Raw genomic sequence first — 14,825 nt, 5'->3', positions numbered from 1 at the left:
TAGGCCCTGCCTGACAACAAATGCCTAATTCTGCACCTATAGTTCACCACCTCTCTCCTAAGCATAGGTTTCACAATCTACCCTATTAAGATTGGTAATGATAATCAGAAGACGTTCATTGTTGTTTTCCTTTATATTATTGTATAGGAGATGTTTTCTTAGTTCAGTTTACTTTTCTTCAGTTCATTCAAGTCTTCATAAGTTTCTTTGAATTCTTTATATTAGTTTCTTCTGTTGTAATAGCATTCTATTATATTCATAAAACAACTAATCAACAAATATTTATTAAATGCTTTCAATGAGCTAGGTATTATATTGAGTCTTGGGTAAATAAAGACAAATGTGAAATAGTATCTGACCTTCAAAGAAATTATGGTCTAATGGTGAAATTGATATGCATATTTATATATGCAAAATTAATGCAAGGTAGTTTTGGTTAGGAGGGCACTAGCAGCATGGGACATTAGAAAAAGATTCATATAGAAAGAATCACTTGATTTGAGTCTTGAAGGAAATAAGGAATTCCAAGAAATAGATGTAAGGAAGGAATGTATTCCAGACCTGGCATTTCCCCATCTGATGACATCCACTTTACTTAGCTACATTTTCCAGTGAAAAATTAGAAAGGGAAGAAAAATAAATCACCCTTTCAATTATCCATTTTAGCAAACATTTAATTCAACAATAACACATTAGGAGTTACTATGTTTTCAAAGACTCTTCTAGGTTCTGGCTATATAGAGACAAAGACAGTCCCTGACCATAAGATGCTTATACTCCACAAAAAGGCTATAATATGTACACAAATAAATGTTTTACAAGATCAACTGTGATAAAAACAAAACAAGAATGTAGAAAAAGTACTAAGAAATATGAGAAAGGACAGATCACTTTAAGATGGAAGAAAGGCAGGGATAATATGGTGGGACTCAGCTAGTCCTCAAAGGAAGGGGAAGATTTCAATAGACAGATGTCAAGGGAGTATACCTGGGAAATGGGATGTATGAGTACGATAGAAGAAGGGGAGTTATCAGGAAGAGAATGTGGAAAATAGCTACTAATTTAGTTTTATTAGAATGGGTTGATAAAATGAAATAAAGTGTCTCCATTGATAAATTCTTATTAGGTTATTAGGTTTCTTCTGTTGAAAGTCACAACAGCCTTTTTTTCTGAATTACAAATGCATTTATCAGGGATTCTGATATGTATATTATATAGCTAGATATAGAGATAGAGAATAATAATGTCTCTTCAACAAGTGAAAATATTCTACTCATGAATCATTATATGCATATATTCATATATCCATATGCATATATGAATTGCTCTGTTAAAAACTATACTTATTTTCCTATAGCATGTATAAAAATTTCTATATGTTCATATATCTAATTTCTATAGAAATTTCCTCATATAAATGTATCTGTGCTTATAAATTTCCTCACAGAAGCTGTTTCAAATTACATATCTATGTATACATACATACACATATACATATATACAGACACTCAAATGTATACTCACTTGTTGGCTATTTATATACATAAATACATATATGCACAGATACACATGCACATATGTATATAGTGTAATGAATGTATTTTTTAGTAATATGATTGCTGTTGAATAAGTGAATAATTTAGAAATAATCATATATGTGCACCACTTACTTGTTGGATAGCTTGAATTAAAAGCTTTTCTAAGAACACATATAGATAGAGACATGTAAACATATATACAAAAATATCACATATGTTATAGTAATTAACCATTGTAGAGTGGGTGCTCTTGTACTAATCTCTCTCTATTCTTCTCTTTCTTTTTCTCTCTGTCTCTCTTGTACCCCATAAGTCAGCCAATGATGTCTGAGTAATTTTGATGGACCACTCTAGCACTACATTTTAAAGTTCTGTTGGAGATTGAAAGGACCAAGTGGCTATTGCCAAACATTATGGTTTATTTTTTTAAAACAAATTTATTGATAAAGGGCAGGGGAGAGAACAAAGATTATCTGTTATATGCCAAGCACTGTGCTATTTTTTATTTGTCTGTTTTATAAATATTACAAGGCTCATGGGTTTGCAGTATGTGATGATGAAAAGGATCCCAACTTGGCAGCTGAGTCACAACTCAGTAGACACCCAAAAGGGACAATCTGCTCTTCCATCAATCTCTTTCCTTCCCAAAGATGAGTGAGAAAGGACATCTGACTTTTCACTGAAAGTCTCAGAAGAGGGAAACATGGTCTTGTTCCTGCCCAAACATGAGCATCTTTGCTTCTTTAATGTCTGTTCTTTTCTGATCTTAGGTGAATGTGCATTCCATGGCACACATGTCTAGAGCTGGCTTTGTGAATCCCAGAAGTCAAAGGGCCTTGGGAAGCTAAGGAGGTATGTTCTTGGAGTGAGAGTGGTTGGTGTCATGGGAACAAATCTGTATTGGGACTGAAGGAGAGAGAGTCATCTGAACCAGGTGGTAGCTCTAGAGATTTCAACCCTCCTCGCAGAGAGAAATACTAAATGTGGACTCATGAAATTGATCCCCAGAGTCCAGCTGAGTAACTTGCAATACCTATTAGAGAATACAAAAAGTGAGTAGTGTGAGGACTCAATGAAGGGAGAAAGAATTTCCAGGTGTGTTGGAATCTTTACAAATTGTTAAGTCATTAGAGTTGATAGGGACAATAATTATCTAATTTAGTATGATTGATCTGATCTTACAAGGAGATATTACGGGCCAGAAGAAGCAAGGTACTAAGTGGAACTGAGAAACAATGTTTGTGTTCACACCTGTACTCATTGGAGTTCACAGGTTTGAGAGATTTCAGGGTTTAGTATGAGATATCTGAATTCACACCTCCCTTAATCCCTCCCTCAGAGGGGAGGGATAAACCTTTGGGAGATGATATATAAGAAGCGGGCTCAGTCGGAAATTCAGCTGAAAAGACTTAAGAGGGGAGCGTCAAGTCAGTTCAGGAGAAGCCCTCTCTCGGAGGCACAACCAGATTCATCTTCATCTCACACCATTGTGGTGGCTGGGCTCCTGTACTTCCCCCACTGAGACCAAGCTGGTCTGAAAGGCTCTCCAGTAAGCTAGCCTAGCCCCAAGTGAAGGAGGCAAGAGAGATTCATTCCATTTCCCACCTGGCTGGCTGGAGGCTGAAGGACAAACCTTTGGATTTGGAGACATTCAGAGGGAGCTCTTGGCACCAAGCAATTAACCCATCTAATTCCCTTCTATTTACCACTTTTGGAATTTCTCCTCATCATCTGGCAATTAGATTAGAGCTGTTTGCACTGGATACTGCCTTATTGGGTTAAAAGGCCTGTAACCTCCCCAACTGTAATCCGGATTGCGTTTCTGTTGGTTGATGACATCAGAGTCCTGAATTTCTAAAGTCTCTCTGGGTGTAACCTCAGCTGCTATCATGACCCATCTGCCTTTTGATTGATACTTTGGAGTTGGGCCCTGCCTCTCATTCCTCTGGGTCAATCTACATTCAGAGGCCCAGTGAAAGCCTCGGTTGCATTTTGGACGTGAGGGTTTTGGGTTTTATTCTCTCATCCTGCCTTCTCATTCTGTCTCCATATCTACAATGAGCTCTCAAACAGGTATACCAGGATGTGCTCGAGTTCCTCCTCAGTGTCCAGAAACTAGGAAGAGGATACCTACAAAAAGTCCAAGAACTGCCCCTCCCTTCCTTCCATCCCTCCAGGCTAATCTACACACACACACACACACACACACACACACACACACACACAAACACAATCTGAGAGTCAATCTATGAAAGTATACTCAAGATAATTACAAAACACTCTTGGAAGTAATAAAAAAATAGATTTAATTGAAAAAATCTCAATGTATTAATGAAAGGAGAGACTAATATTAGCGAGACCAATTAGGTTTTTCTAATAGTCCTGATAATGAGGGCCTAAATTCAGACTATGGCAGTGTAAATGGAGAAGATGAAAGACATTGTTGACTTAGTAGCTGACAATTGGTAAGGATAAGAAGAGTCAAAGATGATTGATATTTTCAGCCTAGATGGCTAGTAGACAGTGTTACTATTAACAAAAATAACAAATTTTAAAGAATTTTAGATTTAAGGACAAAATGATAATTCAGTTGTGACTTTGTCATATTTGAAGTATGTGGAAATAACTGAGTGAAGATACTCTCATGGGAATCCAGTCTTAAACTATACTTTAATTGTGACTTGAGACATTATAATAACAAATTAGAGCTATAGCTAAAGGTTGCAGGTGTTTGTCCTCTCCTGTTTCCCACCATCTTTTAATTAGCATTTAAATATTTCTTTTAACTGTGATATTGGCTTTGAATTCTCTTATGGAAGATATCTGCTTATATAGCAGTTCTCTAGGGAAATTTAAATTAAGAGTTTATTATTATTGACTTGTATTCTTTTGTTTTGGGGTTAGATTTGTATGATTGGACTGTAAACTAGAACTCCCCAAACAATAGGGAAAAAAGGCCAGGAGGAGATGGGGGCTTCTGTGCTCAGGGTATTTAATTTTGTGTTTTGCAATTTATGCTTTGCACTCCTTACTGATAAACCCCTTGTCAGATAGACGATGCCCTTTTTTGCAATATCGTAATAAAACCCCTTTTTGCTTTTTCTTACTCTGAGAGTCTCTGACTGTTTTTGAGGTCCATACTATAACATACAGAGTCATCAGCAGAACATCCAAGTAGGGATGTGAGTTGGAAATTCCAAACTGGGAGCAGGGGAGAGACTGGGATTGGATAGATAGATTTAGAAATCATATAGCAATCATTGAAGACATTATCATAGATGAATTGAGTAGGGGAGAGAGAAAGAACACTGAAGACAGGATATAAGAAAGAGGTATGAGAACAAAGAAACAAGTCATCCAACAGATGGGAGCCAAAAGAGAACAATGTCATGGATATAGCCCAAGGGAGGAAAAAGTATCAAAAATGGATGGAGGATGGAAAGAATATCAAGTATGAATAACAATGTCAAATACTACAGAGTAATCAAGTAGCTTGAAGATAATGATTTAGCAGTTAGATAATCAACTAGACTAACTATTCTTTCTAGAAGTTTAGCAATAGAAGGAAAGAGATAAAATTGAAAGCATAATGACATTGAACTTAACGAAAATCAATTTAAATCTTGATTCTGACATTTATTCTCTAGCTGTATTAGTTTGAGTAAACCCTAATTTCTAAAATGAAAGCAATTGGATTAACTGATCCTTTAAGTACATTCCAACTCTAAATCTATGATTTTACAGTAGCTTAAGGGGGAAGAGGATCATGCGATGATTTTGTTTTGCCCTGAATAACAGATCTAATCATGTTAGTCTGCAGAGGGAAAGAAAAGGATCCTGAAAGGAAAGACTTGAAGATGGGAGAGAGGGAGGGGTTAACATAAAGAGAACCACATTGTCCTCTGAGACTGAAGGAAAGGATTGGATGGGTGAAAGCAGAGAGATTTTGAGGTGTGGAGGAGGAGAAATAAGGGAGTTTATTGACAGATGGTCTCAATATCCTCATTAGAGAAAGTAATGAGGTCATCTGCTAAGAGGGGTATTGGAGGCAGGGCTTGAGGAGACATTTAGGAACAGCTGTTGTGAGGACTGTGATAGGGAGTCAATTAGCATTGAATAGAAGGATTGCTAAGCGGTGGTGATACCCCACTTGAGGTTAGCTTGAATTTGTGTACCAGTCAATTTTATTGACAAATTACTGGGCACAATCATTTCCAACACTCTTCATTATTTCCTCTTTATATATTGTGAATTCTCCTTTTTCATTTTTTATTTTGGTAATTCTGTTTTCCTCTCTTTTGAGGGGAGAACAGGATTAAATTAGTTAATGGTTTGCATATTTTGTTACCCTTTTAAAATTCTATGTTTTATTTAAATACATTTTATTTATTGACTCAAATGTTGTTTATTTTCAATTTTATTTACCATTTTGATTTTCAAAATTTCTACTTTTGCACTTATTTGGGATTTTAATATTTTGTTGATTTTCTAGGGTTTTTTTTTTTTTTAGCTACATATTCAATTTGTTAGTTTTTTTCCCCCTTTTTTGTTGATGAAATGTTTAGCTACATGATTTTTTTGCTAAGGATTGCTTTGAAAACATCCTCCAAATTTTGGCATGTGGTCTCATTGCTTTCACTTCTTTGGTAAAATTATTTATTGTTTCTTTGACTGACCCATTTATTTTTTATAATTTTTATTTAATATCTAAATCTGAATCATTTCTTCAAATTCTCATTATTGGTTATATATATATAGGATATATTTAATAATTCTGTTTGTGATTTTTTAGTATCAAAGATCTAGATCTAGATCTGGAAGTGTCTTCAGAGACAATCTACTCCAGCTCTCTCATTTTACAACTGAGGGAACTGTGGCCCAGAAAGGTAAAATGAATCGACCAAAGTCATATAGTTTAGGTCAGAAGTGTGAATCTGACCCGATATCTGACTCCAGAGTTTCTTTCCATCGTACCATAAACCTATGCCCCTGTATACTGTCAATTTTTTTGGTAAAAATGCTACAAAAAGTTAAGAAATATGTATCTTCTTTGGTTCCTCATGAATCCCATTCATAATCACTATTATATTTATTTTTTTCTGAAACTCTATTCAGGTCTTTGAATTCTTTCTTATTTGCCTATATTCAAAAGTGGCACATTAAAGACCCATTGAAGTTTAGTCAGCATACTAGAACTTGGAATTATAAGCAGAGAAGTCAGACAAGATAATGGATGAAAAGTGGGGACACAAGAAGTATAAAGACAAAAAAGAAATGAGACTAATAAATTGTTGCAATGTGTACATAGAAATGAGAAACTCTAAAAAAGAAGGAAGTGAAGTCAGAGAAGATGAGTAGGGGATTGGATCAGCAGGAAGACATTAGAACAGAGAAAACAGGACACAGTGGGAAGAAAGGAAGAAGGTCAGGAGACTTTGATTCAAAGTGCATAATTTTAGAAGTACAGCAATTTGTGATGAAACTATCTATGGTCTAAAACAAGATCATTGTTTTGGGTGGCCATGGAGTGGAAACAGAGATACTAGAATAGTAGGAGGCTGGTAAATTGGGTGATGTGAACCTCAAAGGAGGAAAGATTGATAACTTGTGACACAGTGGTATTCTAGAAATAACAATGGAAATTAAAGAATGTACTAATTTATTATCCTCAGAAAATTAGAGAAAGATGCTTAAGAGAAAGAACATTGTCTTATAGAGGGTGATGAGAAAAGATATCTTTACAAAAAAAATTTACATGGATATATGATCTGTTCAACTAAATCCACAAATTAAACCCTCATAAACATTCATAGTACAGGCAAAACAAATTCCCACATTAACTATGTCCTCAAATGTGGTTCTTTCTCTGCATTTTAAATTTACTTTCTCTCTGGCAGAAAGTGAGTGTTATATTTCATTTTCAGTCTTCTGGACACATTTATCATTATATTGATTAGAATTCTTGAGCCTTTCAAAAGTTACTTTTCTCTATAATATTGATGGTCATAGTATAAATTGTTCTCTCTATACTGCTTATTTTGTTCTGCATCTGTTCCTAGGAAGATACCTTATTAGCCATGTTACTGTCATTTTTGACAAAAACAAACAATCAAATAAAGTGAGGAAAAATACATAGATCTCTAAATGTTAGATAACTTACTTTTGATTTAAAAAAAAATTTGTAAATCCTTCTAGATTCCTTAAAAATCTTAAAAAAAAAAAAAAAAAAAACCCTCAACCAAACAAAAACAACTCCAGTGAAATAAGTATTATGGGTATTATTAATATTCCCATGTTACAGATCAGGAAACAGATTCAGAGAGGTTGTGACGTGCTAATGATTACAGAGCCAATAAATCAGAATTGGCATTCAAATCTAATTTTCTCTCATCTTCAAATTGAATACTTTTTCTGTTATATCACATATATCCAATACCCTATCAGAATAGCCCAAAATCCCAAATCCCCAAAACCAAACCAAAAAAAAAATACCCCAAATATGATATTTGCTGAGTCTCTTTATTGTCCTTTTCTTTCTATGTATTTAAAAGATTTCATAATGTTTTTTAAAAAATACTACTACCACTCAAGTTTTATTAGTGTGCATATTGCTACTCTGGTACTGCTTTTTTGGTTCTGCATTGATGAGACTGAAGAGCTTTTTAATAAGGGAATTGGGATTGGAGAGGTCATAAAAGAAAGGCTGGCAATTGTGTCAGAGTTGTATTTTGTTCTGTTCCCCACTCTTTCTCTCTCTTTTTCCCCTCTCTCCCTCCTTCCCTCTCTCCCCTTCCTGTCTCTTTCCTTCCCCCCCTTTTTTCCTTCCCTCTCTCCCTTCCTTCCTTCCTTCCTTCTTTTCTTCCTTCTCTTTCTTTTTTCCTTCTCTTCCTTCTCTTAGCAAAGTGCTTGGCACAGAGTGCACACTTAATAAAGGTTTGTTGACACTTCTTGTTCAGTACTATTCTGTGATTCTGTGGACAATGTCACAGCAATATCATACATGGGGTTTTCTTGGCAAAGATACTAGAATGCTTTGCTATTTTCTTCTTCAATCAATTAAGGTAAATAGAGGTTAAGTGACTTGCCCAACATCATACAATTAAAAAGTGTCCGAAGCTATAGAACTTGAATTTAGGACTTCATCATTCTAGGCTTAAAGATTCTAACCACCGAGCCACCTAACCATCAAAAACCTGATTTGAATTCATTTCCCTAAGAATTTCATAAAATACAGGGTCATTGCGTGCATGAATTGTCTTACTTTTTGTACTTGCATATCACTAGATTTAGCACAGTGCCTAAAACCTGGTAAGCAATTAACAAAAGCAGTTTCATTTATTTTGATTCCTTGTCCAGAAGGCTAAGCTTTGCTGCCTCCGAATAACTATAACCACACTATTTTCCCCAAATGAGAGCTATATTTTCTGGACAAGTCAATGTGGGTGGATCTGTCCTCTTGAAATTGCTAATAATGTCAAAGTCAGTTATTTATATTGGGGATGTGTCAGACAGTAAAGAGTAGGGTATGAGTGAAAGTCCATGCTAACACTCACCCTTTGTGGCAGGCTGGACTTAATGAGGAAGACTCTTACAAGCAGGTAATCACCATAACCTCCCTTGGGAAAGGGCCCAAAGGGGTATTTCTCTCAATAGCCTATAGGGCTGGCCTCTTGAACAAGAACAGTAGCGTTTAAGGGGGTGAAGGAAGCAGTCTCATTTACAAGAAGCTCAGCAGGTCTATGGAGCATCCCTAGGGTCTTTGTGTGTGCATGTGTGTGTCTCAGACCAGAGACTATCTATCATTTGTGTCCATATGCCCTGCGCCTGTGTTCGTGGACACACGTGTAAATTGTTTTTCAACAAGTAAAAATTGTAATCCAAGCCTACTGTTGCTCTGGGTCATATCCTGTCACTATCTCCCTGTCGTCTTTTGCCTGAGCTTGCAGATGGGCTGAATTATGTTGCCTTAATTACGGGAGCCTGAAGTGCCAGCTGTCATTCAGAGTGGCAGACCTCTATGCTAACAAAGCCCTCATTAAATGCTTTGCTTCAGGGTAATTTGCCTTCTTTTTTCTGCCTTTTCCTGTAACTGACAATTCAGCTGCTTCCCTGAAACCCTTCGTGGATTCTGGTTGAGTCTCTTATAATTCTCCACCATTGCTAATTTAAAAATATGTATTCTTATTCTTTTCTACTCTGTTTGGGAATCTATTAACGAAGTTGGTACCCAGAATTCTGCAGCTAACAGTCATTCAATAAGGAAATAATAATTGTTAATTTTCTTCTTCAGAGAACCAGTCTTATCAGGAATAACATTATGCAAATGATTATGTAAATACCAGCAAAAGGACTGTCAGAAAAGAAGTGAAGATAAAACTTACAGAGCACACTTTAAGTTTACTAAGAAAATACCCAAACATTATCCTGGTAGTCAAAGAAATACATTCCAAGTATTTTACAATGAAGAAAGGGATACATCTTTTCCCTAACTTCTATTTGCTATCTTTTGTCTTTCTTATTTTCTGGTTTTGTTTTTTTTGGTTAGCCATCTTTTATTAACATCTTTATGACAGACATTACAGTGACATAAATATATGTGTGTGTATATATATATATGTACATATATACATATATATACACACAGAGATAGTATATATGTATATATGTGTAATGATGTGATATATATATATATGATGGGGGTGTGAAACTGTTCCCTTTAATCTGTAAAATTATCACTCTGAAATTGTGTCCCCTTTTGATCTGAGAGATCAGGGTCTTCTAGGTTCCATGGAGTCTGTGAGAGAGCCTGTTTCTTAGGCTGGGTCATTTCTAAAGCAAATCACCCCCATTGATCGTTGGATAGCCATTCAAATTCAGGCTGAAAAGGCCTTCAAAACAATTTCATTTGGGAGATCCTGGTCTAATCAGCTCAAACTATCTCAAACACCATCCCCACTATCACTACTCTCACCAAGATCTGCTCATCTAATAGGGTTCTGTTTACTCATTTCTTTGCAAAAGGTCAAAAGTAGCATGCTCTGCCTCTTTGGTATAGCTACCAGGACCCTGCCAGCTGAGAAAGCATTCTCTTCTCAGTGCCAGCCTCCATTTCCCTAATAAGACTTTGCCACTGAAGAAGTCAGTCCTTAGCAAAGCTGACTTCTCATCCAAGAATAAACTTCCATTTTTGCCACCTAAAACTCTTCGGGTTTGTAAATTCTTTCATGAAGGACCTGTGTCGACCAAAAGGGGATTTCCACAACTCTCTGACTGCCACTAGAACCCCATCATTTGTTTTCCTGATCTGAAAACCTGGACTAGGTAAAGTCTTTTCTTGTTGTCTATTCTATAGTTGGACGCTCAAATACCCAGGAAGATTTGAGTGGTTGGAACGCCAGGCTGGAGCAGTATTCTTTCAGGGACACAGTTGAGAATCCTGCTTTTTCTAACAAAAAGGCCCCTTTACTTAGGGAGTGTTTTGTCATCTCTCCATCTCTAGAGATGTCTAGAGATGGATGAGTAGTTATAGAATCAGGGAAACTAAGGGTTTTGTATTTGTGTGTGTGTGTGTGTGTGTGTGTGTGTGTGTGTGTGTGTGTGTGTGTGTTTTTTTTTTTTTGGCAAAAATGGGACAAAACACCTCTGCTTCTAAGAATAATTCCTTGGGCAGAGACAAATTCGGCTTGAAAGATCTCAAAACTAGACTGCTTAAATTAAAGCAGCATTGTAGGATTCTACTTAAATTTGCTGGAAGGAAATCAAACTTCCTCCTTCCAGTTCTCTAGGGAAAAGGAGCCTCCCTTTGCTTCTTTATGCAAGAAACTCTCTCTCTCTCTCACCTGAACTAAATCCTGGAATTCCCAGCTCTTTTTCTCATCCTCAGGGTGACTTCTGCCTCCTGGGGAAAAAAAAAAAAACCACTCAGAGCAGAGGTGCCTCTTTCAATGTCAAATCCCTCCGAGACTGAGGAGAAACATGGCCATTCTGGGGACCCCACCCAGCTTTTTGAGGGGCCTAAAGACAACGCCTTCCTTGAACTGTCCTGGGGAGATAAACGGAGGAAGCTGCAGAAGCCAGTTTTGAGCCCTCAAGTTTCTTCCACTTCACTGCTACAAACAACTGTTGGAGTCTTTACTGAAAGGAATCAGGTTTTAGTTGAGGAGAGATGCCATGCAATTAAAGCGAAATTTGGAGAAACGTCTCTACTCATGGCTGCCATTCCCGGGAACTACAGAGGCCATGCTTTAAAGTCCCCAGGCCTTGTCCTGAGTTCGAGCAAGAGGAGCACTGGAGGAATTGCCCACAGGGGTTGAGCTGTCTCCCCAGTGCCCTGCCCTCCAGCAGAAGTTTGCGGCTTGGTCAAGCTCCCCCTCACTCCAGCGGCATCAACAGTGGACCCCTCGCTATCCCAGATGTGGCCAGTAAGACCACTGAATTTCTTTCTCCTTCATTCTCGCTTTGGCATCCCTCCCCCCATAGAGTGGGGATTGCAGGGAACCCAAGAGCTGTCTCCAGACCTCTCCTCTGCCTCTCCAGCTTATTAACCTGTCATTTAAATGCTCCTATCAGGTTCCCTCATAGGGTTACTATTTAATGTTGAGATTGGGGACTCAATCTTCTCTTCTCAGACCTCCAGAGAAGTTTTTCACCTGTGAACTTGGTTAGAAAGTTGAGAAGCTTACCAGTAGTCCAGACAGGCAGGGCCACGACCATCCTAGACCAGTTGTCTATCTCTTAAGGGAGCCAGAGCTGCTCAGAAGCATGCTTATCTCATACATTTTAAAACTGGACTCAATTTCCCTGGTACGGCCATCCTGCCTTAAAGCTGTGGCTGCCAATTGAAGAAGCCTCGCAGCTAACTTTGGGGCTGCCATTAGAGGTTTTAACTCCCCACAGAGTCCAGAGCCCTTTAGAAGCCAAAGGGCACCAGTGGCTAGCCCTCCTGCTAGATACTCCCAACATAACTCCGAGTGTGACACACTTTAAATCCTGCCACCCTGCTCCCTGACGCCTCCCACCCTGGAGAAATTATCCATAATTATGACGAAGTTCTAGATTCTGTCCACTCCAGCAGATCTGACTTAAGGGAAATTCCCTTTGAGAACCCAGACAGGGAGTGGCTCCCAGGTGGCTCGAGCTTTCTTGAAAATGGGTAAAGAAAGGCAGGTTATTCTTTGGTGACCTTCACTGGCACCCTAGAAGCTAACCCATTGCCTCGCGGGACCTCTGTCCTAACCAGAGCTTTGGAACTGGGGAAGGGACTGAGAATGAAACCTCCCCCCTTCTGAAGCTGGTTCCCACATATGCAGGTGGAAAGTGGCAAATAGACTTTAAGCTCCTTACAGAGACAAATAGTCCTGCTTTTCAGAATTTTCCTGGGTTCTCAGGAGAAAAAAGGGTGGAATGGACCTGTGTCTTTCTTTCCCTCACTTTCACTCTTCTACCTAACTTTTTCTCACTTCAAAGATGAGAACTTTTTGCTCCTAGCATTTTCTCTTCTGCTTTTTCTGATTGGCTTTCCATGACCCTACCACTAATCACCTCCTTAACTACTTTCAGCTAGGGAACTCTGTGGCTTTCAGCTTCTTTGGGTAGGCTATCAACATTCTTAAGGCAGCCCACAGACGGGACCCCCATTCCCAAACATTACCATCTCAATCCTGGTTGACACCCCACTTTTAATCTGCTCCTGAGAGTTGTTTCCTCTAGGCTTCAAGCTGCAAATTTTCAACTGCCCTCCAGCCTGCAGATCATGGGGACAACAGACACACAATTAGATGCCCTGCTGCTATCTTCTGATCTCATACCTCCCCTCTTGGCTTGAAACCTCCCCCCCCCCCCAGTATCTCTATGATCCTTGTCAGCTTGAAGTAGCTACAGAAGTCTGAGATCTTCCCCCCATTTTTCCCCAAATGAATTTGGGTGGTAACTTCTTGAGGAGGGGATGATGGGGGTATGAAACTGTGTTCCCTTTAATCTGTAAAATTATCACTCTGAAATTGTGACCCCTTTTGATCTGAGAGATCAGGGTCTCCCGGGCTCCATGGAGTCTATAAGAGAGCCTGTTTCTCAGGCTGGGCCATTTCTAAGACAAATCATCCCCACTGATAGTCAGATGCCCATTCAAATTCAGACTGAAAAAGCCTTCAAAGCAATTGCATTTGGGAGATCCTGGTCTAATCAGCTCAAACTGTCTCAACCCACACCAAGATCTGCTCATATAATAGGGTTTTGTTTACTCATTTCTTTGCCTCTTTGGTATAGCTACCAGGACCCTGCCCCCTAAGAAGGCATTCTCTTCTCAGTGCCAGCCTCCATTTCCCTAATAAGACTTTGCCACTGAGGAAGTCAGTCCTTAACAAAGCTGACTTCTCATCCAAGAATAAACTTCCATTTTTGCCACCTAAAACTCTTCGGGTTTTAGGCCTGTGTCGGCCAAAAAGGGATTTCCACAACTCTCTGACTGCCACTAGAACCCCATCGTATATACATATATATGTATATACACACACATATATATCTATATGTAATCATAAAGTATTGGAGTCAGCTAATCCAAAAATCATATTATAGAAGAACCAAAAACCTGAAAGGGTATGTGACTAGTCTGAAATTATACAGTCACAATTATACAAATCACAGGCAGCAAACATCAGAACTATTAATTGAACCTAAATTCTCTGGGGTCAAATCTATATCTCTTTTCATTAGACCTTACTAGCCAGAGGCAGACAGGTTAGTCCAGTGCATAGAGTTCTGAATTTAAAGATAAGAAGAGCTCAGTTCAAATCTAATTTCAGATCCTTACTAGTTACGTAATTTTGAGATGAGTGGCTTAATTGCTGTCTGCCTCAACTTCCTGAACTATAAAAAGGGGATATCTATTTCCCAGGATTGTTGTCCATGTAATATTTCTAAGTCTGCAGTTGGGAAACCTTATCCTGGGAGTTTGGAGGGTGTTGTTCAAGGAACAATCAGGAGGCTATTGTCATTGGAAGGTGGAATATGTGAAAGGAATGAGGGGTATAAGAATTAAGAAGACTGGAAAGATAAAGGGGGATTAGATAATGAAAGGCTTTTATGAAAATATTTTTGAAACCAAAAAAACTACTTAGAAGAGTGGCTTTTGCATATTTTTGCAAATTTTCTTTAATCTTTGATTTATGAGAAGACAGCTGGATTATTATATTTACTTCTTCATTTAATTTGTTGTTATATGACATTTCAGGAGCAAAATATGAAGTAAGACAGCAGGAAAGATAGAGGGGTCAAATTATAAAAATCTTC

The sequence above is a fragment of the Antechinus flavipes genome, chromosome 3 (genome assembly GCF_016432865.1).
Source record: "Antechinus flavipes isolate AdamAnt ecotype Samford, QLD, Australia chromosome 3, AdamAnt_v2, whole genome shotgun sequence".
NCBI classification, from domain to species: Eukaryota; Metazoa; Chordata; class Mammalia; order Dasyuromorphia; family Dasyuridae; genus Antechinus; species Antechinus flavipes.
This window is presented reverse-complemented; position numbering follows the sequence as displayed.